Source organism: Triticum urartu, chromosome 4 (genome assembly GCF_003073215.2).
Source record: "Triticum urartu cultivar G1812 chromosome 4, Tu2.1, whole genome shotgun sequence".
NCBI lineage: Eukaryota > Viridiplantae > Streptophyta > Magnoliopsida > Poales > Poaceae > Triticum > Triticum urartu.
The window spans coordinates 279276815-279304231 of NC_053025.1; positions in this window are offsets into that span (position 1 = coordinate 279276815).

Consider the following 27417-nt stretch of genomic DNA (forward strand, 5'->3'; position numbering starts at 1 on the left):
CAATGATGATCTATTGTATAACATTCCAAATTGAAAATTTGGGATGTTACAGAAGCCTTGCAATGATTATGATGGAGCTTCGCGACGAGATCATGCGGAAAACTTGGAACTCCGGAAAAGAAAAGATGAAGCATCTCGAACCGAGAAATGTGACATGATGAACAACTCCGGAAAGAAGAAACTAGATCACTTGGATGAAACAATGATAAGAATTACGTTTTGCGTATCCTTCACCAATTTAAATTGATGACGAGCAACGGATTTGGCATACTACTTATTCTCGTAAAAAGGGTTAAGATAGATATAGCGCAAACTAGATAAAGTCTTTAATGAACCACCGGTAGGATTGAAACAACGAACAAATTAATATGAGAACATAGGAAGAGGAATCTTGAACAAACCGTCGTAAGAACTAAAAGAGACTGAACAAAGAAAAGATAGTAAAACACCGGGAAGAATTAGAAAAAGAACGAAGATACTTGAGAGAATTGAGATACAAGAGAACGAATAGATCACGAGCTGACAAAGAGGATACTTGAACGATGCACGGGTAAGATTTGGAGAACGATAGTTACATGCTGAGAATGAAGAATTATGACATGATAGCCTTCAGAGGAAAGAAATGGAAATAACTCGTGAAATGCTCCGGATGGGTATGAAAAGAATTCTCACAATCCAAAACTATTTCGAGAGGATGGCAACAAGTTAGAACCACACATCTTTGAGAGAACGGATAAGATTTGGAGGAAAAACTCTTCTTCGGTCTTTAAATGTTGAGAAATATGATGAGAACCACCATGAATTGTTGAGGCAGTCCGGAATGAAGAATTGAAAGGTTGAACCAATGATGAAAGAATTTCAAAGATCTTGGAGAAAGACATTTGACTGATCACAATTCATTCATACGTCAAACTTTGAAATGAATTTGAAAATAACTCCGAAAAATTAGAAGAGTCGGGTAAGATCCTGGAAAAAGACCTGTGGGTTAAGGCCCACTCAAAAGAAACATCATTAAACGATTACTTGAAAGGTAGATTGCGCCGGTTGAATTACGTTGCTTGAAAGAGATAACAACCTCGAAATAACTTGAATGGATCGTGAATGGATACATGAATCCTCTGAGATATCTTCGGCACTCCGGAACAAATGAATGGCGAGAAGTGGATGATTAAGAGGTGCACCGGTATGAGAAAACATTGTGAAATGAGGAGAAAAAGGATATTATCAACAAAGCCTTAATTGAATCCACCGGAGAAGAAAAGAATGAAGAATGATAAACTTGAAACTCCTGACCATCTTCATGATAATCACCGGGTAAGAACATTGATGGAAAAGAATGGAGTGACTTCCCATCAATAAAAGAATACTCGATTAAGAAATCTGAGTCCTTGAAGAAAAAGTGTGGGAGGGCGGGAACACAAAGGCAACTTGGGGAAGATGGGATAAACATCATTGAGAAAACTTAGAATTGATCTAGCAAATATTGAAAGGATATGATTAACTTGAAGAAAAGGACACCGGTTGGAAAGAATTGAAAAGAAAACCTTGATGATCAAGAAGGATTAGCATCTACATAGAATTATGAGAACACCGCTTAGAAAAGGTATGGAATCCACATTTGACATGAAGCAACTCGAATACCACAACTCAAAACAAAACAAAGGATTGGCTTGCAAAATAAGCTAGAACAAATACATATGATAGAGATTTGCCCAATCCCATATCATGCATCTGTCGGAAAGATATCCTAGGAGCTACTTGAATTCCCACTTATGAACTCCCAAAACTTTCTGGTTATGCAATAAGGTGTTGGGGATATAGGTGAAGCAATATATCTCACCCAAACTAACAATCCCTACATCCAGCTGTATCCATATTTCAACACATAACCAAGAAACCTTCGGAAATCATGTACCTCAACCTTCGAAAAGCATCTGTTATACGAGTTATGGCATACTCCCGAACTCCCGCCCTAGTACTAGGTGGCGTGGAGGTTATCTCACCAACAACTGCATAAAAGAGATTTTCGATGTCGGCAAACTCAGGTATTCCAAAACTGCAACGATAAAATTGTGACGACAACACCTCAGAGCTCAACTCCCCAGGACACTGCCACAACCCCTAAATGTCAGGAGGCACCAAGAACAATGTTCTCATCACAAAAAATCGGAACGATTCCAAGATAGCCGCGTGATCCTAAAAAAAATCTTTAGTGAAATTTGAGGAGAGGAAAGTCAAAACATCTACGTCAGGAGGCCTCACCAGAGCAACGAAGGGACTGAGGAGTAAAAAGAATCCTACTCTCTGATATATATAACCCTAAGACTCAAAACATTTTTATTCTAGACCCAATGACATCAGCAATTCGATCAAGAAGGGGGCTCTTAAGTCTGGGATGGCTCTGATTACCAACTTGTAACACCCATGATACGGCTATATCTCCCACGTGTCGAGGCACGACTTGGAGGCATAACCCCATGGTGGTTTTGTCGCAAGAAGGGTAATCTTCACACAATCCCATGTAGTGAATAAGAAACGGATAAAGAGTTGGATTACAATCGCCACATCACACAAATAACAAGTTAAACATAGATTATCCAGAGTACAATCAAGGTCCGACTACTGAACCAAAATAAAAGAAGACAAGCCCAAATGCTAGATCCCGGATCGTCCCAACTAGCGCCACTACTGATCATCCGCAAAAGACACATAGTAACGACCGGGGTCCTCGTCGAACACCCACTTGAGTTCGGTAGCATCACCTGCACTGGTGTCATCGGCACCTGCAACTGTTTGGAAGTATGTGTGAGTCACGAGGACTCAGCAATCCCACACCCGCAAGATCAAGACTATTTAAGCTTATGGGTAGGATGTGGTAATAAGGTGGAGCTGCAGCAAGCGCTAAGCAAGTATGGTGGCTAACATACGCAAATAAGAGTAAGGTGAGAAGCTACGCAACGGTCGAAAAGCTATAAGTGATCAAGAAGTGATCCTGATACTACTTATGTTCAAGCATAACACAAGACCGTGTTCACTTCCCAGACACTACCAAAAAGAGACCATCACGGCTACACACGCGGTTGATGCATTTTAATCAAGTCAAGTGTCAAGTTCTCTACAACCGGATATTAACAAATTCCCATCTGACACATAACCGTGTGCATGACTTTTGAAAGTTTATACTCTGCAGGGGTGTCCCAACTTAGCCCATCACAAGCTCTCATGATCAACGAAGGATATTCCTTCTCCCAGAAAGACCCAGTGAGTCTCGGAATCCCGGTTACAAGACATTTTGACAATGGTAAAACAATACTAGCAAAGCCGCCCGATGTGCCGACAAATCTTGATAGGAGTCGCACGTATCTCATTCTCAGGGCACACCGAATGGGACATGCTACGAGTAAAACCAGCCCTCGAGTTTCCCCGAGGTGGCCCCGCATGCAGCTCGGTTCGGACCAACACTCAGAGGAGCATTGGCCCGGGGGGCTAAAATAAAGATGACCCTCGGGCTCCGGAAATCCAAGGGAAAAAGGCTTAGGTTGTTAGGCAAATGTAAAACAAAGGTTGGGCCTTGCTGGAGGAGTTTTATTCAAAGCGAACTATCAAGGGGTTCCCATAACCCCAACCGCGTAAGGAACGCAAAATCAAGGAACATAACACCGGTATGACAGAAAACTAGGGCGGCAAGAGTGGAATTAAACACCAGGCAAAAGGCTGAGCCTTCCACCCTTTACCAAGTATATAGATGCATTAATTAAATAAAAGATATTGTGATATCCCAACATATCAATGTTCCAACCTGGAACAAACTTCACCTTCACCTGCAACTAACAACACTATAAGAGGGGCGGAGCAAAAGCGGTAGCATAGCCAAACAACGGTATATCCATGTTCCACCCAACGTAGTCGAATGAATCCTCACAACTCCGGAATGAAACCGAAGCTAACAAGTGAAGAAACCCGGAAAGAATAAAGCAACATAGTAAACAACCATCACATAAACATGGCATGATGCACAACCAAGTATGGTGCATATCCGATTTCATGAAACATGGCATGGCAAAGTGCACAAACAATACTACAAATTAAGTGGAGCTCAATATGCAACGAGTTACGTACTGACGAAACACCACATCAATTATTTAATTCTCTCTTGTTTATGAACCCAACAATATTAAATGTTGTTAAACATGGCAAGAGGTGAAGCATATGAAAACTACACATTTAAGCCAGTTTAAATGAGGCCGGAAACAACAACAATTCCAGAAAATCCTCATATGCATATTTAGAATTAGCTACTATTCTGACCTAAACATAATTTTAGAGTTGTTAAACATGCAAAGTAAGTACATCGTGTTAATCTATGCATTTTTCTGCCCCATTTACATATAAAGTTTATTAAATTCAGAGCTACGGTTAATTAGTTATGAAATAAAGCATTTTAGCATGGCATTTAAGCAAATTAATGCAAACAACAATTTAAACATTTTAAACATGGATGAAAGTTGCATATTATGAAACTACACAAAATTCTAAGCATTTTCCATATATAAGTTATTTACATATGATGCACGGTTGTGAAGTTATTATATGCATGTTGTACAAGGGTTTTTCTGTAAAACTGCAAATCTATGAACAAAGCGAAAATTCGCAGGAATGAAAAAAAATAAGAATGGGCTGAAACCGGGACAAGCCCAACAGTGCATAGGGGCTGCAGGCGGCTCACCCTGGGCCAAGGCCCGGTCGGGTAGAGGAGGGAGAAGCGGGACGGCTCTCATCTAGGTCGTGGCCCACGCAGGCGCTGGCACGGAGATGGGCCTTGCATGGCCCGGCAGGCCCACGCGTGGAGGCGAACATGGCTGGGGATCGCCGTCCTCCTCTGCTAGATGCAGAGGCAGGAATAGGCGTGGCGGTGGCTTCCGGCGATGTGGAACGACGACGCGACGGGGAAGAGCTCCAGCGAGGTCGGGGATGGATGGATCCGCCCTTGGGGCGCCGGATCTGGCCTGAGTTGGACAAGGACGGTGGCTCGCGGAGCTCGGGAAACCATGGCAGAGAGAGAGTTTAAAGAGATAAGAGGAAGGGAGTCATGGGCGAAAAGGAGCAGGGCAGGGCGCTGCTCACCTGAGACGGTGGCGGCGCTCGCCTGTGACAACGAGGGCCGGCTGCCGGAGGCGGCGGGGCTAACGCGTTGGTGCGGGCACCGGGTGCGGGAGCGCGGAGGCGGAAAGCTCGAGGGGAGCGGGTCTCCTGCGGCTGCTAGCGGTAAGGCGGGCTCGTCCTGGCCCAGATGGGCTCGGGCAGGCCACGATCTGGACCGGCGCGAGGTGGGAGGAGGGAGGCGCTGGCAGGGCACGTGGCGCGCTACCACTGGACCTAGGCGGCGACGACGACAGGTTCAGGTGGTGGGTCTGCCGTTGGGGCAGCGTCAAGTGGCGGCGGCGGGTTAGGCCGGCATGGAATGCGAGGTGGAGGTGGGAGGAGCCTGGCGGCGCGCTGATTTCGAGGGTGGAGTTGTCTGCTGCCACAAATGGAAGGGGAGGCTTCCTTTTATAGCAAGGGTTAGGGTTTGAGGGGTTAGGAGGGGTTTTCGGACCGTGCGATCGCCATCGGATGACTCTCGACGCGAGGAGGGGTAAGTGGGCTGTGTAGGAGGGCTTGGACTGAGAGGAAAGAGGAGGAATGGAGCCCGACGACTATTTTCGGAGACCGAAAACGTCCGACGTATGAACGGCTATAATGTCGCTATAGTTATCCGTTGGGGCATCAAACGGAGTCCGAATGCGATGAAACTTGGCAGGCAGCCTACCTACAACATAAAAAGACTGCACGCCAACTTTCCTCCCATTCCGAGAACATTTCCCGGCCACTTATAAAATAATATTTCGGACGTGCCGCGGGCGCGTGCGAGTGTGTCTGGGCTCAGAACGGACAACGGAGAGAACTGGGGAACCAGGAAGGATGCAAGTTTTGAAAACATGATGATGCAATGCACATGATGACATGGCAAGATGCAACACGCAAGAAAAGGCATGGCCCAATGGTGAATAACTAGAAGACACCTGGTGCAACGGTCTCGGGGCGTCACATGAGGGTTATGTTATGGATGAAAAAACTGCTAGAGACTTTTTAGCTTGCAATGATAGATATGATCTTAAGAAACTGTTAGCTAAGCTAAAAGAAATGTCTTTGAATGCTAGAATGAAATATGACCCTGCTTACTTCACCTATCTGTATTTTCGATAAGGATTATGATTTCTCTGTCGACCCTGAGTTAATTACTTTGGTTGAATCTCCTCCTTTTTATGGCTATGAATCTGAAACTATTGTGGCACATCTTACTAAATTAAATGATATAGAAGCATGTTCACTAACGAGGAGAAAATTTGTTACTACTATATCCTTAAGTTACTTCCGTTCTCATTAAAGGGTGATGCTAAAACATGGTTTAATTCTCTTGATCCTGGTTGTGTGCGTAGTCCCTAGGATATGATTTATTACTTCTCTGCTAAATATTTCCCTGCTCATAAGAAACAAGCTACCTTAAAGGAAATATATAATTTTGTGCAAATTGAAGAAGAGAGTCTCCCACAAGGTTGGGGGAGGCTTCTCCAATTACTTAATGCTTTGCCTGATCATCCTCTCAAGAAAAATGAAATACTTGATATCTTTTATAATGGACTAACTGATGCTTCCAGAGACCACCTAGACAGTTTTGTTGGTTGTGTTTTTAGGGAAAGAACTGTTATCAAGCTGAATTGCTATTGAATAATGTGTTGAGTAATGATAATGATTGGACACTTCCTGAACCAACTCCTAAGCCAACTCTGAAGAAAAGGGGTATTCTATTTCTCAGTCCTCAAGATATGCAAGAGACAAAGAAATATGTGAAAGAAAAAGATATTAAAGCTGAAGATGTTAAGATTTTACCTCCTATTGAAGAAATACATGGTCTTGATAACCCGACAGAGGTAGTAAAGGTAAATTCTCTCTATAGATTTGATGAAGGTGATATTCCTCGTAATAAGTTTGCTAGCCAATGCTTAACTGAGTTTGATAATTTCATTGTTAAGCAAGAAAACTTCAATGCTTATGTTGGTAGAGAATTCAAACATAATGCTTATATGATTGAACACTTGAGTGATTATATGTCTAGAGTTAAAGGTGAACTTAAACTTATTAGTAAACATGCTTCTATGGTTACCACTCAAGTAGAACAAGTACTTAAAGCTCAGAATGATTTTCTCAGTGAATTAAATAATAAGAAAATGGTAATGCTGTTAGAGTTGTGACTAGAGGGGGCAAAATGAATCAGGAACCTTTGCATCCCGAGGGCCACCATAAGAGAATTGAGCAAGATTCTCAGAGAACTAATGTTGATGCACCTAGTTCTTCTAAGAAGAACAAAAAGAAAAATGATAGGACTTTGCATGCTTCTAGTGAACCTGTTGTTGACACACCTGAGAATCCCAATGATATTTCTATTTCTAATGCTGAACCACAATCTGGTAATGAACATGAACCTAGTTATAATGTTAATGATGATGTTCATGTTGATGCTTAATCTAGCATAACAATGATGTAGAGATTGAACCTGCTATTGATCTTGAAAACGCACAATCAAAGAATCAACGTTATGATAAGAGAGACTTCATTTCTAGGAAGCATGGTAAAGAAAGAAAACCATGGGTTCAGAAACCCATGCCTTTTCATCTGAAACCATCCAAGAAAAAGGATGATGAGGATTTTGAGCGCTTTGCTGAAATGATTAGACCTATCTTTTTGCGTATGCGTTTGACAGATATGCATAAAATGAATCCTTATGCTAAGTGTATGAAAGATATTGTCACAAATAAAAGAAAGATACCGGAAGCTGAAATTCCACCATGCTTGCTAATTATACTTTTAAGTGTGGAATACCAAAGAAACTAGGAGATCCAGGAGTATCAACTATACCATGCTCCATTAAAAGAAACTATGTTAAAAACTCCTTTATGTGATCTTGGAGCCGGTGTTAGTGTTATGCCTCTCTCTTTATATCGTGGACTTGAGTTGAATATTTGACACCTACTGAAATATCTTTGTAAATGGCTGATAAATCCACTGCTATACCTATCGGTATTTGTGAGGATGTGCCTGTTGTGGTTGCAAACGTTACTATTTTAACGGACTTTGTTATTCTTGATATTCTCGAGCATGATAGTATGTCTATTATTCTTGGAAGACCCTTTTTGAATACTGCAGGGCCTGTTATTGATTGAAACAAAGGCAATGACACTTTTCATGTTAATGGTAATGAGCATACGGTACATTTTCTGAGGAAACAACCTCAAGTCCACAATATCAATTCTATTGGAAAAACTCCAAAGATTATTATTGGAGATTTTGAATTTCCTCTTCCTACTATCAAGAAAAAATATGATATTCTTATTGTTCGGGACATGCATATCCCCGTTGAGGTAACTTAGTGTTATTCAAAAATTCTCCGGTTTCATGTTATTCGGAAAGAGTTTGTTAACAAGACTTGATCAACCTTGTTAGTGGATTCCTTTTGATGAGCATGAGATGGATGAAGTTAGAAAGCACAACTCTCTGTACCCTCCTTTTACTTTCTGTTATTTAGATTAAATAAATAAAAAATAGTATTTTCTGTCTGTTTTCTGAATTATCCTTGCAATAAAAAATACACTGAAAATAAAAGTTCTCCAAATGCCCTGAAAAATTTAGATGATTTTTTGTAGAATATTTAAGAATATTTGGCACTGAGAACACACCTGGGGGCCACACCACCTGTCCACGAGGGTCCAAGGCATGCCCACCCCCCTGGGGCGCGCCCCTTGCCTCGTGGACCCCACATGGGCCCCCTCCACTTATTCTTGCACCCACAAACTTCATCTTCCTCCAGAAAAAAGCATCCACAAGCTCAAACCCGAGTTCTAGCTCATCTTGCTGCCATTTTCAATCTCCTAGCTCAAAGCTCCATTCACAAAACTGCTTTGGGGGATTGTTCTTCAGTATGTCACTCCTCCAATGGTCCAATTAGTTTTTGTTCTAGTGTTTTATTTATTGCTAATTTTTTCTTCTTAGGTAACCCTGTGTCTTGAGCTTGCATGTCAAATTTATGTGGTCAAAAGTAGTTTTAATGCATGATATGGCCCTTAGGCACTTGTGGGAGTAGTTGCTATCAATCTTGTTGAGTTTGGTTCACTTTTATTTTGATTCACTAAAAGTTTCAGAAATTTTTCAGAGGAAGAAACTACCAAGGGAAGCTCAAGTGCGGCCTTGTGAATGGCTGTCAGAGGAGTTCATGGTCCAGGCAGGCATCAAGGATGAATTTGACACATATGTGTGTAACACTGATCTTGAGAGCTTCGCGTCAAATATGTGCCTGAAATACCTCTATCTAACTGATTCATTTGTGAGAAGGTTTAAATTTACATCCTCGTGCAATTCTCACACTATTTTATTTGATCTTTATGATAAATCATATACCATGGACCTAGAAGGTTTTAATATTGCTTGTAAACTCCCTCTCTGGGGCAATATTATAGAACCTCGCAAATCTGAATATAAAGACTTTCTTGCTAGTATCACTGTGGGGGAATCTAGGGAAATCACACAAGCTACCATAGGAAGCATTCATTTCCCTTCCATACATTATTTTGCTCTCTTCATTGGTAGACGCATTAATGGTAAAGATAAGGCTTGTCACATGTGTGTTCCAGATCTTAGTGTCCTCAATGTGCGGTATTAGGTGATAAACAATATCACTTGGGGCCTATTGTTACACGTAGGTTGCATCACAACAGTATAAGTGGAGATTTGTTTGGCGGAATTTATGCAACTCGTGTAGCTAACTATCTTGATATACCAATACGTGGAAATGGTATTGAGTTGCCTGCTGCTTATCTAGATTATGATGCTATGGTTCGCCACCAGTTTGTTGAGAGGAACGATCAGTTCCTCCAGTACCGACTAATCTTTGACAGATGGTGCACCGTCCATGTTGCTCTCCCTACTCCTACTTTCTTTGACTTTCAAGCAAAAAGGAGATATGCTATAACCAGGGAGGAGGCAAACGAGCACGAGAGGAGGAAGGAGGCAGCTCGCCTCCAAGCTGCAGCTCATCAGGAAGTAGCTGTTGCATCTCAGTACGACCCCGGCTACAACTTTGGATATCCACCAGGCCAGCCGTGCCAAAGACCAACTTAGGCCAAAAGCCTAAGCTTGGGGGAGTACGTATCTCTCACCCACATTACATTCATGTTCACACACTCATGCCAGTTGTCGGTGCTCATACTTTTTCATTGTACTATCCATGCTAGTTTATTTTCTTTTCCAGCATTCTTCTTGTGTGTTTGGAAAACCTTAAGAAAAACCAAAAAATTAGCTGTAGCCTTTAGCTAGTTTACTTTCTGTGCCTGTAGTAGTAGTAATCAAAAGAAAACCCCAAAAGATTTCTCGTTCTTCTTTGGCTTGTTGGGAGCTTTCCCGTGTAAATAGTTTTGTTTCATTTCTTTTCTTTGGAGGTCGAGAGGAGAATACCGTGATGAAAATGTTGAGTGGCTCTCATATGCATTATTGTTTATTTAACCAAGACCCATATTACCTTGTCTTCTTGTGTGTATTAAATGCTTGCATGTTCCAGCTTAGTCCAATGCACGTGCACTATTATTATTATCCACAGTGTTCGGTCATGCAAGTGAAAGGCAATAATGACAATATATGATGGACTGATTGAGATGAGAGAAGCTAGTATGAACTCGACCTATCTTGTTTTTGTAAATATGATTAGTTCATCGTTCCTGATTCAGCCTATTATGAATGAAATATGTTTGCAATGACAATTAGAAATTATAGTTGCTCATGCCATGCTTAATTAGCTAGGAGTTTATAATGGTTTACCTTGCGTGCCAACATGCTATTAAAATGGTTGTGATGTGGTATGATAGGGTGGTATCCTCCTTTGAACGATTCGAGGGGCTTGACTTGGCACGTGTTCACGCACGAAGTTGAAACAAAATCAACATAGCCTCGACGATATTTATGTTCATGGTGAATTATATCCTACTCATGCTTGCACTTAGTGTTGATTAATGTTAATGCATGTTCATGACTGTTGTCCCTCTCTAGCTAGTCGATTCCCAGTCTCTTTCTAGCCTTCACTTGTACTAAGCGGGAATACTGCTTGTGCAGCCACCTCCATAAACACCAAAAGTTATTCCATATGAGTCCACCATACCTTCCTATTTGCGGTACATACTTGCCGTTCCAAGTACATTTGTATGTGCCAAACTCTAAACCGTCAAATGAAATTCTGCTTTGTATGCTCGAATAGCTCATGTATCAACTAGGGATGTCTATATCTTCCATGCTAGGTGGGTTATTCTCAAGAGGAGTGGACTCCGCTCCTCATTCATGAGAAAATTGCTGGTAACCGGGATGCCCGGTCCCATGCTTAAGTTAAAATAATTGCAAACAAAACTCCCCCAGGATTGTTGTTAGTTGGAGGCACCCGTTGTTTTGGACAAGCCATGGATTGATGTTTGTTGGTGGTGGGGGAATATGAACTTTACCATTTTGTTTGGGAACCGCCTATAATGTGTGTAGCATGGAAGATATCGAGATCTCTCGGTTGTTGTGTTGACAATGAAAGTATACCACTCAAAATACTATTTACCTCTATTTCAAAGTCGAGCTCTGGCACCTCTACAAATCCCTGCTTCCCTTTGTGAAGGGCCTATCTATTTACTTTTATGTTGAATCATCACCCTCTTATTAAAAAGCACCAGTTGGAGAGCACCGGTGTCATTTGCATGCATTACTATTAGTTTACATTGAGTACGAGTGTGAGTGGATCTCTTTTACCATGAGTTACAATGTTTAGTCGGTCCTTGAACTTTAAAGGTGCTCTGCATTTATGTTTTGCGGTCTCAGAAAGGGCTAGCGAGATACCATCTTGTTATATCATATTATGATTGTTTTGAGAAAGTGTTGTCATACGAGATTTACTATTATTGCTCGCTAGTTGATTATGTCATTGATATGAGTAAACATGAGACCTAAATGTTATTGTGAATATGGTTAGTTCATAATCTTTGCTGAAAACTTGAATGCCGGATTTACATATTTACAACAACAAGATCAAATAGAGTTTGTAAAAGTTTTTTTATCACTTTCAGTTTGTCAACTGAATTGCTTGAGGACAAGCAAAGGTTTAAGCTTGGGCGAGTTGATATGTCTCCATCGTATCTACTTTTCCAAACACTTTTGACCTTGTTTTTGACTCTAGCTTGCATGATTTGAATGCAACAAACCCAGACTGGCGCTATTTTCAGCAGAATTGCCATGGTGTTATTTTTGTGCAGAAATAAAAGTTCTCGGAATGACCTGAAACTTCACAAAGAATATTTTTGGAATTTATAAAAAATACTGGCGAAAGAATCAACACCAGGGGGCCCACACCCTGTCCACGAGGGTGTGGGAGCGCCCCCTTGTCTCGTGGGCCCCCTGAGGCTCCACCGACCTCAACTCTAACTCTATATATTCACGTTCGGGGAGAAAATAACCAGAGAGAAGGATTCATCACATTTTACGATACGGAGCCGCCGCCAAGCCCTAATCTCTCTCGGGAGGGCTGATCTGGAGTCCGTTCGGGGCTCCGGAGAGGGGAATCCGCCGCCATCCTCATCATCAACCTTCCTCCATCACCAATTTCATGATGCTCACTGCCATGCGTGAGTAATTCCATCGTAGGCTTGCTGGACGATGATGGGTTGGATGAGATTTATCATGTAATCGAGTTAGTTTTGTTAGGGTTTGATCCCTAGTATCCATTATGTTCTGAGGTTGACTTTGCTATGCTTAATGCTTGTCACTAGGGCCCCAGTGCCATGATTTCAGATCTGAACCTATTATGTTTCCATGAATATATGTGAGTTCTTGATCCTATTTTGCAAGTCAATAGTCACCTACTATGTGTTATGATCCATTAACCCCGAAGTGACAATAATCGGGACAATTACTGATGATGACTATATTTTGAGGAGTTCATGTATTCCCTAAGTGTTAATACTTTGTTCCGGTACTCTATTAAAAGGAGGCCTTAATATCCCTTAGTTTCCAATAGGACCCCGCTGCCACGAGAGGGTAGGACAAAAGATGTGATGCAAGTTCTTTTCCATAATCACGTATGACTATATTCGGAATACATGCCTACATTACATTGATGAACTAGAGCTAGTTCTGTGTCACCCTATGTTATAACTGTTGCATGGGGAATCGCATCCGACATAATTATCCATCACTGATCCATTGCCTACGAGCTTTTCACATATTCATCTTTGCTTAGTTACTTTACCGTTGCCACTGCTACAATCACTACAAAACCAATACTGTTAATTTTGCCACCGTTACCGTTACTTCCATATTACTTTGCTACTAAATATTTTGCTGCAGACATTAAGTATTTCAGGTGCAGTTGAATTGACAACTCAACTGTTAATACTTGAGAATATTATTTGCCTCCCCTTCTGTCAAATCAATAAATTTGGGTTGAATACTCTACCCTCGAAAACTGTTGCGATCCCATATACTTGTGGGTTATCAGCACCTTGAAGGGCCCATCGCCTCGTGGTAGATGTTTGGACTTGCGTTCATTCGGGAAGCGTTCCTTTCGAAGGTGTAGCCACACAAGATCTCCTATGTTGAATATCATGGGTTGTTTGTTGATGTTGAGCTTGGTCGTGAGTCATTGTACTTGGCGCTCCATGGTGTGCCTTGTGTCTTCATGTATCTTCTTGAGATAGTTCACTCGGGCACTCACGTCCATATTGATGCACTCTTGTAGTGGTAGTGGAAGAATTTCCAATGGGGACAAAAGGTTGAATCCATAGATGACCACGAAGGGGGACTTGCCGGTAGTTGAGTGTCTTGCTCGGTTGTAGGCGTACTCGGCGATAGGTAGACATTCCTCCCACTCCTTGATGTTCTTCTTGATTAGCACGCGAAGTAGAGCAGAGAGTGTGTGGTTGGTCACCTCCATTTGGCCGTCTGTTTGTGGATAGTAAGCCGTGGATAAGAGTAGCTTGATTCCAAGCTTGGCGCATAGGGTCTTCCAAAAGTAACTCAAGAACTTGACTCCGCGGTCCGAGACAATCGTCTTTGGCACTCCATGTAGTCGTAAGATTTCCCTACAAAAGAGATTGGCAACATGTGAAGCATCATCTATCTTTGTTGCAAGGAGTGAAATGAGACATTTTGGAGAATAGGTCCACAACAACAAACACGGAATCCTTTCAATTTCTAGTTCTAGGCAAACCAAGCACAAAATCCATGCTAATATCTTCCCATGTTGGTACGGTATTGGAAGAGGCATATAGAGACCATGGGATTGAGCTTTAGACTTTCCTTTGCGACATGTAGAGCATCGATTGGTGAAGCAGTTGACGTCATGGAACATCTTGGGCCAAAAATAGTTCTTGGAGAGCGTAAAAAAAGTCTTGTTGCATCCAAAATGTCCCATTAGTCCTCCTCCATGATATTCTTGCAAAAGAAACAAGCGAAGAGAAGAGTCAGGGATGCATAGTTTGTTAGCTCTCATAAGATAACCATCTTTGATGTAATAGCGTTCCAAAGATGTATGCGTCAAACATTTGTCATAAGGAATAGCAAAAGTAGGATCATGCACATACAAGTCTTTTATGTGCTCAAAGCCAATGAGATTCAATTCAAGTTGAGTAACACGCATGCATATACGGGAAAGTGCATCCGCCACAACATTGTCTTTGCCTTTGATATACTTGATGACATAATGAAAAGACTCTATGAATTCACTCCACTTAGCATGACGATTATTCAATTTAGTTTGACCCTTAAGATACTTGAGTGTTTCATGATCGGTGTGAAGAATGAACTCATGGGGATGAAGGTAATGTTCCCATTCATGTAAAACTTGCACTAACGCGCCGGAAAGTTTCTCACTAAAATATGCTACGGGGTGCTTCTCTTGCATTAACACACCTCCTATGCCATTACCACTAGCATCACAATGAATTTCAAAAGGTTTGTCAAAGTTTGGTAAAGCAAGCATAGGAGCATGAGTAAGAAAATTCTTAAGCTCATTGAATGTGCTATCTTGGCATGGTCCCCAAACAAAGGGTGCATTCTTATTGCTCAAATCATGTAAAGGGGACGCAATAGTGCTAAAGTCCTTCACAAATCGACGGTAGAAACTGGCTAAACCAACGAAACTATGCATTGATCTTAGATTCATCTACATGAACACCCTTAGAAGATACTACGTGATGTGGAGCATCCTACTGTCATCCCCATGGACCTACCATCGCCTCACGAAGCGCCAAGAGGACCTACGAGTCGAGCTAGAGCTCTCGAGACTGAGGTGACTTCTCTCCTTCGTGATATTACATGTGATTCTTTCAAGACATGGCTACTACCAAAGTCCGAGATGTTGTGCATGATTAGGTACCAAGAGGACCCTCCCGAAGATGCACGTGAAGACGGACAAGCCACCAAGTCCACGGATGAAGTGGAACGCCGAAAGGAGAAGAAGGCAGCTCTAGGGCCCCGACATCCGGCCCCAAGCACGGACATCCGGCCACTGGATACATCAGCTACAGCAGCCTTCCAGCCGCTGGACATCTATAGGCCCCGGACATCCGGCCCGGCCTGGAAATTCGGCCCCAACGCCCGGATATCCGAATAAGCTGCAACAGAGGACAGAAGGGAACCCCCACCAGCCCGGACATCTGGCCTTCCGCGAACGCCTGAACATCCTGCCCGATGCCCGGACGTCCGGCCCCGGTTGTCTACGCACAGTAGAGGGCCGATGCCCATGTATCCTTTCATCGCCCCTAGACTATATATACTATCCTCCTACCGACGTTTTTAGGGTTAGCAAAGGATTAGCTCATATTTGTGTGAGAGCTTTGCTCATCCACTTGGTCACCTTCTCCTCGGAGATCGTGCCTCCTTCAGAGAAGATTCCCCAAGCGGATTCAAGAGCCCTTAACGGGAAGAACTTCAAGACCTCCCCACGGAGAAGATCATGCTACTTGTATCATCCTTAGTTGACCGTGGACTGTGTGATCTCTATGTGTACTTGGATCTAGCATATGTGTGACTATTTCTTGTTGGTTTTAGTGATTCTCTTGTGTTTCCCCTCATGATTTGCCTCGTTTTCCCCCTCGTTTTCCTCATGTTCTTCGCGGGATCCGCTCCTTTCATGAAAGATCGGCCCCGAGGGTTCCCACCATACATCACTACGAAACACAAGAAAACATGTTTATCAACACCAAAAAGGCATTTGTCCATATTAGCATAGAGACACTCTTTTCGAAGAGTTTGTAACATGGTTCGAAGGTGGGTGACATGATCTTTGAGAGATTTGCTAAAAACAAGGATATCGTCGAAGTAGACAACAACAAATTCACCAATATAAGGGCGAAACACATAATACATAAGATGCATGAAAGTACCGGGTGCTTCCGATAAACCCATAGGCATAACTAACCACTCATACAAACCAAACTTTGTTTTGAATGCGGTTTTACATTCATCACCCTCTTGTATGCGTATTTGATAGTAACCACTTTTAAGTTCAATTTTTGAGAAAATAGTGGCACCGCTAAGCTCATCTAGCATATCATCAAGGCGAGGAATGGGGTGCCTATATCAAACGGTGGTAGCACTGATAGGTCTACAATCAGAACACATGCGAAAGCTGCCGTCTCTTTTTGTCACAAGAATGACCGAGACGGCACAAGGACTTAAACTTTCACGCAGATGTCCATGGTCTATGAGGTGTTGTACTTGCCTTTGCATTTCTTTGGTTACTTCGGGGTTGACATGATATGGGGCCTTGTTTGGAAGAGGTGCTCCGGGGATGAGGTCAATTCGGTGCTCGATGCCTCGTAGTGGAGGTAGACCTGGAGGTAGCTCGTCGGGGAAAACATCTTGGAATTCCTGCAATAGAGAATATAACACTAAAGGTAGATCGTGAGAGGTGTTAGATTTTGGTGCCTTGTCCTTGCACAAAAGGACATAGTGTATGACACTTTATGGGTTCTCATACACTTCTCTCATCTCACGTTTGGTGGCAAAGAGGACTAAGTTCTTTTTGTTCATCGTGGAGACACTCAATTTGGGCTTGTGACGCTCACTCTCTTTTTGGTGGTTCGCTCTCTCACTATTCTCTCCAGGATGGGTGGCTTGCTTATCGGCGATCACTTGGCTTGGAGACATGGGTCGTAGCATGTACTCCTTTCCTTTCATCTTGAAGCTATAGTGGTTTGTATGACCGTTTTGGATGACACCTCGGTCAAATTACCATGGCCGTCCAAGAAGGAGGTGGCAAACAGTCATCGGAAGGACATCACACTCCAAAGTGTCTTCGTAAGCTCCTATCTTGAAATAAACTTGTACCCTATGCTCGACTTGGATGGTTCCGTTGTCGCTTAGCCATTGAACTTTGTAAGGGCGTGGGTGCTTCATCTTGACCAAATTGAGCTTGGAGCATAGTTCTTCACTTGCTAAGTTATGGCAACTCGCTCCATCGATGATGACCTTGACGGACCTTCCATTGATGCCAGCCGTGGTGTGGAAGATATTGCATCTTTGGTCTTCGTCTTGTTGATGTTGAAGAGTCAAGACCTTGGAGACAACAAGAGTGGGGCTTGAATCTTCGTCACAAAAGACTTGATCATCTTCGTCTTCATTCACTTGCCGGTACATGGCCACTTGGTCAAGTGCTTCCATTTCTCCTTCACTGATGGAGTCATAGGTTCCATCGTTGTTGAGGACCATGGTGTACTTGTTTGTACACTCAAAGGACTTGTGGCCTCGGCCGCCGCATGTGAAGCATTTGAAGGAACTTGTCTTGATGGTCTCATCGGTTGGGGTAGATGATGATGAAGCTCTTAGCTTGAAGTTGCTTGTAGTAGGAGGACGACTTGGGGTTGTCGAAGTTTTCTTGTAACTTGACTTGTCGCCATTGCTTGTAGATGCCTTGGTTGAGCTAGAAGGTGTTGGAGTCGTTGAAGCTTGGGAGTTGGCGAAACCATAGGACTTGGATGAGAACTTGGCATACTTGAAGTCATCTTACACTTGGCGTTCCGCTTAGGTAGCTTGGTGCACTAGCTCGATGAGGTTCGAGTATGGTTGGAAGTCGGCGATCTTCCTGATAGGATGATTGAGTCCATTCAAGAAACGTGCCATAGTTTGCTCATCATCTTCCGTGACATTGGCTCGAATCATGGCAATCTATATTTCCTAGTAGTACTCTTCTACGCTCTTGGTTCCTTGCTTGAGGAGTTGGAGTTTCTTGAGGAGGTTGTGGTTGTAGTAGGTAGGCACAAAACATGCTATCATGACATCCTTCATTTGCACCCAAGTAGTGATGGGTGGTTCACCTCTTGGCTCAGGGTGCTCAATGACTTGTTCCCACAAAATGAGGATGTAGTATTGGAAATCAAGGGATGCCATCGCGATCTTCTTCTCTTCCTCATAATTGTGCAAACAGAAGATTTTGTCAACTTTCAATGCCCATGATAGGTACTCTTCGGGATCATTGCTTTCGGAAACTTGGTCATGGTGAACTTTAGCTTGCTGTAGCGTTGCTCTTCATTGTGTTGGGGTCGGGGATGATGACACCCATGTTGTTGAGGATTGGAAAACTCGTGTTGCTCTTGGAGAGGAGGGTTGTTGACCTCATGTTGCTCTTGTATTTGAGTATTTCCATTGTCTTCATGCTCTTGGTGAACTTAGGGTTCTTGTGGAGGATCTTGTCGAGCTTGACGTTGCATGTGAGCTTGATATCGTCGTTCGTGAGCTTCTTCGTGAAGTGCTTCTTCATGTTCATGAACTTGTCGGCCTCGGTTGGCGATGGCTCGACTTGAACCTTGGAGGGCACGTTGCGCCTCAAGTGCTTCAACTTCACAGAGTTTTTGTTCTTGTTGTTGTGCCTCGACATCTTGTGCATCGTGGTGTAGACGTGCTCGCCCTTCCTCTTCATGTTGGCGTTGTCGTTGCCGTTCTCGTGCTAGAGCAGAAGCCTCCTGGGATTGATGTTGTCGGTGTTCTTGAGAGTTGGTGTCTCGTAGAGGATTTAGGCTTGCTTGATGATCGTTTCTCGCGGCACGTCGAAGAGTGTTTGATGTCGGTGTACTTGAGCCGGAGAGGGTGAAGTCGGAGTGTCGACTTGAGCAGCTCCGTCTTGATGAGGATGAAGTGGAAGAAGAGTAGTTGAGCAAAAAAGCACGAATCTCGTCCATTCTTGCGTCGTTCTCTTGCTTGTGATCGTCGAGCTTGTGGTTGAAGTAGTCGCTTGTACGTTGCTCGAAGAGTCGCAAGTCGGAGGCGAGGTTGTCGATGCGTTCACTCAATGCTTGTTGCTCTTGATGCAAAGCACATTGTGCACCAAAGAGGTGGCTCTTGGTGACGTCGGCGTTCATGTCATCGTCGGGCTCAATGAAGAGTGGGTTGGTAGAAGTACTTGGCCTATCCGTCATTCCAAGAGAAAAATGTGAGTGGTAGAAAGAGAAGAACGTATACCAAATGTACCTTGACTGAAGTTGAAGGTGGATCAATGATCACTCCAATGTGGAACAAGGAAATAGCACAAATGGTACCAATTCTTGTCGGTTTCTCACACCTACACAAGTAAAAGCTTCTGGTGGAGCTTGGTTAGGATGGTGGCACAAAATTTGGTACAATTGTAAATGATCTTCAATAATGTTGGAAATGATTCGCAAGATTGCAATGCAACAATTAGACCAAGCAATATACAGTACATGGAAACACACACGCAAAAAGATAAGTGGGGTCGTGCAACCAAGGGTGAGCCAAAATGTGGAATCCACAAAAATTCTCTTGTTGCACAACACTAGAGAGATGCTAGCACCATTGCACAACAGGCGGATACAAAGACTTGTGCACAACCTACTTAGCAAAAATGCAACGACTTCTATTACAAGTATGCTCTATGCAAGGTGTTTCTATGATATGATCCAACATGATCTAGTATGACAATCTTAATGTTGTATGATGCTATGGTTCTTGCTTAAAAGCTCTTTGCTTATCTTTCCCTTTTGATTAAAAGCTTGTTTGGCTCTTTGTTGTTTGAGCTCTTTTCTCATGCAATGCTTCACGAACCAAGATAGCAATTGTGTATGCAATGACAACCTTGTGACACAAGAGACGATACCAATATATGCACAAATGATGTATGTATGCTATGGGAAGTATGATCACTAATGTGCACAAGTCTCTTTGCCGGGAATACTAAAAAGCTAGTCTCGATGGGTAAGCGACGCAAAGGCGTAAGGCTATGATGGCTATCAATGTAATGGCAAGAATGATATGTCCAATACCAAAGTGAGGTTACCGCGTCTTGCGTACGGTATGGTGTCAAAAAGGTGGCACGAATACCAAGATGTAGTCGAGGTGGTCGTTATTGATGACGCGTCCGTGGCGAATATGAGTGGCGTGATGTTGATGTCGAACCGTACCTAAATAGCCGAAACACAAATAGGACACGGGACCGCAACTCAAATTCTCAGATCTCAAAATGGCAACAATTGTCGGAGAGTGAAACGGATAAGTAATGGTGGTGGTATGCGGAAGTGGTGATGGTGTATAGCGGTGGTGGAAGTGCGTATGCGGAAGTGGGGCGGTGGTGGTGACAAAAACTGAAGAAAAAAATCAGTTTCGTCAGGTAAGGTCGGACGTCCCGGCTGGGCCGGTTGTCCGGAGGAGGTCAGACATCCGGTTCCTCGGCGATTTTCGGGCACAGGGATGAACAGCTCGTGGACTTGGAGGATGAGGTGAAAATGGTCAAATCCGGCCGATTTCGTGGATGGATAGGGTGGGAAAGGGGGAAAAGCTAGATCCACTCAAGACAAAGCAAATCCACGGATCAAAACCAACAAAATTTCAACACACCAACAAATCACAAAAAAAATTGGGTCTATTTTTGTGGGGAATTTTTGAATTAGGGACAAAGTCAACAAAAACAAGGCTAGAAACACAACAGGGAGGCTCCGAAATCGTGATCAACGTGGCTATACATACCAAGATGATGTAGGGTAGAACCCCAATCACCCGATCTTTCACGAAAGGAGCGGATCTCGCGATGAACACGAATAACACGAAGGAAAACACGAGGGGAAACACGAGAGGAAACACGAGAAAATCACTAAACCAACAAGAAATAGTCACACATATGCTAGATCCTCTAGTACATAAGAGATCACATGATCCACAGTCAACTAGGGACGATACAAAGGTAGCCGGTCTTCTCCATGAGGAGGTCTTGTTGTTCTTCTCCGCAAGGAGGTCTTGAATCCAAAGGGATCTTCTCCAAAGAGGGGCCGCGGTCTCTCTCATGCAGCAGATCCAATGTGGATGAGCAATGCTCTATCTCTAATATGAGCTAAACCAATGATAACCCTAGTTAGAAGGAATAGGAGGTCTATTTATAGTCTTAGTGCAAAAAGGGGCCGAAGTGGGGGTACATGGGTTGCGGCCCAACACATGGAAGCACACAGGCGCCGGACGTCCGGGAGTCACCGGTCGTCCGGAGGCTCGCGAGGGTCCGGATGTCCGGTGCCTGTCGGACGTTCGTAGATTCGGCTCGGGTGGGCTTCGGTCGGACGTTCGGTCGGGGTCAGTTGTCCGGGCGCCGGTCGTCCGGGTGGCTTCGGAAATCCATAGTTTTGGCTCGGGTGAGGGGGTGTCGGATGTCCGGCCTGGGTCGGACGTCCGGAGCATGGAGATCGTCGGACGTCCGGCCCTAGTCGGTCGTCCGGAGCCTGTAGCTTTTTCCGCATCCCCTCTTCCTCACGTCCATCTTCCTCTTCCGATTCTCCTTGCTCCTTAGCTTCTTCATGGCCAACTCCTTGACACCTGAATATGCATAATGTCTCTGTTTGAGGTAGTAGCCATGTCTCATGTGCAATGAAGTGAATTTGTGAGAGGAGAGATGTCACCTCGGTTTCGAGAGCTCTTGCACCTGCTCGTGTCATGGGTCCGCTAGGCACTTGGTGAGACGATGGTAGGTCCATGGGGATGACCTTGGGATGCTCCGCATCAGAAAGCATAGTATAGCGACGAGACAATGCATCAGCAATAACATTTTCTTTACCATTCTTGTGTTTAATGTCATAAGGGAAAGTCGCAATGAATTCAACCCATTTAGCATGTCTACGGTTCCGTTTTGCTTGACTTTTAATGTGTTTCAAAGATTCATGATCAGAATGTATAACAAATTCCTTGGGCCACAAATAATGTTGCCATGTTTCTAAGGTCCGAACAAGAGCATAGAATTCTTTATCATAACTAGAATAGTTTAGACTAGGCCCACTCAATTTTTCAGAAAAGTATGCAACAGGTTTGCCATCTTGTAATAAAACACCTCGTAATCCAATTACACTAGCATCACATTCAAGCTCAAAAGTCTTATTAAAATCAGCAAGTTGGAGTAAAGGAGCATGTGTCAACTTATCTTTCAATACCGTGAAGGCTTCTTCCTGTGCGGTACCCCAAACAAAAGGCACATCCTTCTTTGTAAGCTCGTTGAGAGGTGCAGCAATGGTGTTGAAATCTCTCACAAAACGCCTATAGAAACCAGTGAGAACAAGGAAACTCCTCACTTGTGTGACCGTTTTGGGCTGCGGCCAACTCTCAATAGCTTCAATCTTGGCTTTATCAACTTCAATTCCCTGTGGAGTAACAACATAGCCAAGAAAAGATACTTGGTCGATGCAGAAGGTGCACTTCCCAAGGTTACCAAACAAACATGCATCACATAGAGCAATAAAAACAGCACGTAAATGTTCCAAATGTTCCTCCAAAGATCTGCTATAAATCAGTATATCATCAAAATAGACTACCACAAATCGTCCAATGAAAGCACGTAAAACTTCGTTCATTAATCTCATGAAAGTACTAGGTGCATTAGTTAACCCAAAAGGCATGACTAACCACTCATATAATCCAAACTTAGTTTCAAATGCTATTTTCCATTCATCTCCCAATTTCATAAGAATTTGATGGTATCCACTACGCAAATCAACATTGGAGAATATTGTAGAGCCACTCAATTCATCAGGCATGTCGTCAAGCCTAGGTATAGGATGACGATAGCGAATAGTAATATTTTTAATGCCTCTACAATCAACACACATACGCGACGTACCATCCTTTTTTCGGCACTAAAATGATAGGAACATCACATGGACTAAGGAATTCGCGTATATAACCTTTGTCGAGTAGCTCTTGTACTTGACGCATAATCTCCTTCGTCTCCTCTGGATTGGTACGGTATGGCGCACGATTGGGTAATGATGCACCGGGAATTAAGTTAATTTGATGCTCAATCCCTCGAATAGGTGGTAATCCCGGTGGCATGTCTTGTGGAAAGACGTCAGCAAACTCCTGCAAAATGTTAGTGACAACAGGAGGTGCTTAATCCTGGATGTCCGGCCCAATGGCCCGAATGTCCGGCCCGACGATTCCAGATCCCATTTGGGGCAGAAATTGATGATTCCAAGGGCAAAATCACGGAGACTTCGTGGATGGAAAGTGGGGAAACTTGGGGGAAAGATAGATCTACTTAAGACACAACGAATCCATGGATCAAAATCAACAAAACATCATCAAACAAACAAATCACAAAAAAATTGGGGGCTATTTTTGTGTGGAATTTTCGAATTTAGGACGAAATCAACAAAAATAGGCTAGAAAACAAAGGGGAGTGGCTCCGAAATCGTGATCAACGAGGCTCATGATACCAAGATGATGTAGGGTGGAACCATATACGACCGATCTTTCACGAAAGGAGCGGATCCCAACTAAGAACACGAAGAACACAGGGAAGAACAGAGAGAAATCAAAAGGGGGAACACTCAAGAACAAGTCCAATCACACATCCACTAGACAATCAAACACACAAGATCCACAAGGTACAGGAACAACAAAGGGGAAGATACAAGGTAAGTGATGAGGACATCAATACCATTGTTGCTGTCAAAACCGGCGGATCTCGGTTAGGGGGTCCTGAACTATGCGTCTAAGGTCGATGGTAACAAGAGACAGGGGACACGATGTTTACCCAGGTTCGGGACCTCTCTACGGAGGTTATACCCTACGTCCTGCTTGATTGATCTTGATGAATATGAGTATTACAAGAGTTGAGCTACCACGAGATCGTAATGGATAAACTCTAGAGGTCTAGCTTGTATGGCTATGGTAAGGAATATCTCCTCCCTCCGGACTAAGTCCTCTGGTTTATATAGACACCGGGAGGATCTAGGGTTACACAAGGTTGGTTACAAAGAAAGGAATCTACATATTTGGTCACCAAGCTTGCGTTCCACGCCAAGGAGAGTCCCATCCGGACAATGGTGCAGTCTTCGGTCTTCGTATCTTCACATCCCATCAGTCCGGCCATGGTTAACAGGCCGGACGCCCGAGGACCCCTTAGTCCAGGACTCCCTCAATAGCCCCTAAACCTGGCTTCAATGACAAGGTATCCGGCATGTAGATCTGTCTTGGGCATTGCAAGGCGGGTTCCTCCTTCCGAACTCCAAGACAGTCTTTGGACATATTGAATGTGTCCGGACTTGTAACACATGCACCACACACAACCGCAGAGGGAATATAATTTTCCACGTGTCCAATCTGCTGACAACTTTTTGTAATATGAAATCATGTTTGCCCGGTCATAATTTCGAACCGCTTTTCGTCCGCCGCTCCATGTTTCGAGACGCGGATGCCATTGGCACGTCTTGTCAAAGAAGAGATCGTGTCCCCTTATTGCGAATTTTTTATCAATTCGGGCGTGGGTAACCCAACCGTGCATGTTTACATAGCCCTTGGGAATAGGCGAGTTTTAAGGCGAGTGGGGAGGCGTTCGATATTCACTGTCTTTACAAGGGGATAAGGATCCCCCCTTCTTCTCCCACGCCTTCCCTCTTCCTCTGCCTATCCATTCTTGAGGTCCAGCGCCCAAGCTCTAGCTTTCCTCATTCGAGAACGCACTCCAATTATGTTAGGATCCGGAGGCAAGTGGATGACCTCCTCCGTCAAGAAGAAGGACATCAAGGAGCTCCGGGAGGCCGGATACCTCGCCAAGGGGATCGTTCACCATCTCCAGGACATGGGACAAATCGTCCCTACCCCAGAGCCCCATGAGAGGGTTGTGTTTCTCACACATTTCGTCCGCGGGCTGGGATTCGCTCTCCACCCGTTTGTCCGCGGACTGATGTTTTACTACAGGCTGGACTTCCATGATCTAGCTCCCAACTCTATCCTCAACATCTCGGCATTTATTGTCATGTGCGAGGCCTTTCTCCGCATCCCACCCCACTTCGGCCCATGGTTGAAGACCTTCAATGTGAAGCCGAAGGTGGTGAGCGGCCAACAAGCAGAGTGCAGAGGCGCCATGGTGGGCAAGATGCCCAATGTCACCTGGCCTGAAGGCTCCTTTGTGGATACGGTGAAGGGGTGGCAGTTGGGGTGGTTCTACATCACCGAGTTGCGCGACACCAGCGGCGCAGCGGCTCCCGAGTTACGATCCGGAGTTCCGATGTGGCTCACCTCCTGGCAAGAGAAGGGCCTAACCTGGGGTTCCTCGAACGAGCTGACTGGGCTCTAGACGTGCGTCCAGAACATGATAACCTAGAGTATCAAAATTGCCAACGTGATCCAGGTTATGCTCATTCGCCGGATCCTTCCGTGCCAACGCCGGACTTGCTATTTGTGGGATTCGATCTGGCCAAGCACCATACGCTACTAGAGCTCTTCGGCACGACACACGAAGACATCTGGAAAGTGCTCTTCAACGCCGGCGAGACACCACCGCCCACGACCGAGGATCGCGGGCTTAGCTTAAAGCACCAGGCGAATCCGGTAATTCTTTCGTGTTTTCAAGGTATACCCTTTACTGGCATATTTTGAGGAAGGAGTCTAAGCCTTCCTATCAATTTTTCAGGCCTGGATCGACATAGCGGTGCGGATTAACTGTCCGGCTCCGCTACCCGAAGACCAAGAAACCCCACTTCTGACGAAGATGATGTTTCCGGTGCCTTATGATGTGCCGGAGAAGAAGGCCAAGAAAACGGCTAAGGGGGCCAGGAGTGGCCCTCGCTGAAAATGTGCTTCAGACGTGACGTCTGAAGACGAGACTCACTCTTCGGCCGCCGAAGATGACGACGAGGAGGAAGAAGAAAGTGACTCCCCTCCTGAGAGGGGAAGGAAGAAAAGGGGGGCCTCCACAAATCTGGAGGCGAAGGCGCCCAAGAGGGGGAAGGGCTCCCTCGCGGCCAACTCCGCGTGGGATGTCGATAGCAGTCCGGAGCGACTGCCCCGGACCAAGCCTCGGGCCGCCTCGTAAGTACCAAAAACCTTATGCACGTCCAAAGGTCTGGCCTTTCTGCTTTGTAATATTAATATGTTTAAATCATGCCATTGCAGTCTGGCCCGTGACAGCTTCCCACGATCCTCAACAAGAGGTTCGCTAGATTCAAAGGGGGTGGCTAGCGTGTCACCGCCGCCCGCTCACTCTTCCCCGGCCAAGGGTGATGACGAGGTGGTGTCCCAAAGGGCCTTCCCAGGTTAGGGAGAGGTTCTGTAGGTCGTCAGGGTGGCTCCAAAAGATGACTCCTCGGCCACCGGACACATGGGGGAAAAAGCCCCCATGGGGACTGGTGATGAGGGCCAAGTTCAATTTGGCCCCCAGCCGGATACCGTTTCGGGGACCTACACGGCTCCGGAGTCATGCAAATAGCCTTCCCCAAAAGGAGGAGGTGTGCCTGTCCCGCTGGTGACCTCTGTCCAATCAGAGGCACCGGATAATCTGCTGGAATCGCTGTGAGGCGCTTCCATTATGGATGAACACCGTATCCTTATGGGCACGGTGATCGAGAAGGTTCGGTCCGCCGAAAGTAGACTGACCGAATCCTGTGCTAGCCTTCTAATAGGCTTTGAGGTAAGTAATGTAATTGTGGAAAGAATATCATAGATAAAAAAAGTAGCCCTTGATGCTTTGTTCGGTGTTCGGAAAGAAAAATCCGAACAGAGGATCAAAATAATTTTTGCAGAGTCTAACATAAGATGTCTATGTGAATAAGCAGGCATCGCTGCTGGCTACTGCCGCTCATAGTGTGGAGGTCTCCAGATTAAAGCAGAACCTCGAGAGGGCCGAGGAAGAGCTCGACCTCGTTAAGAAGCAGCTGGAGGATAGCCAAGGTATGCAGTAACCTGCGTGTATATTTGGGAAGGATGAATGGTTCATGCTGACTGAAGTGTCATGAAACTTATTAGGGGCCACGACCGAGGTGGAGGCCCTCAAGAAGGATTTGGCTGAGGCCGAGAACAAAGCAGTCGAGGAACGCGTCGCGC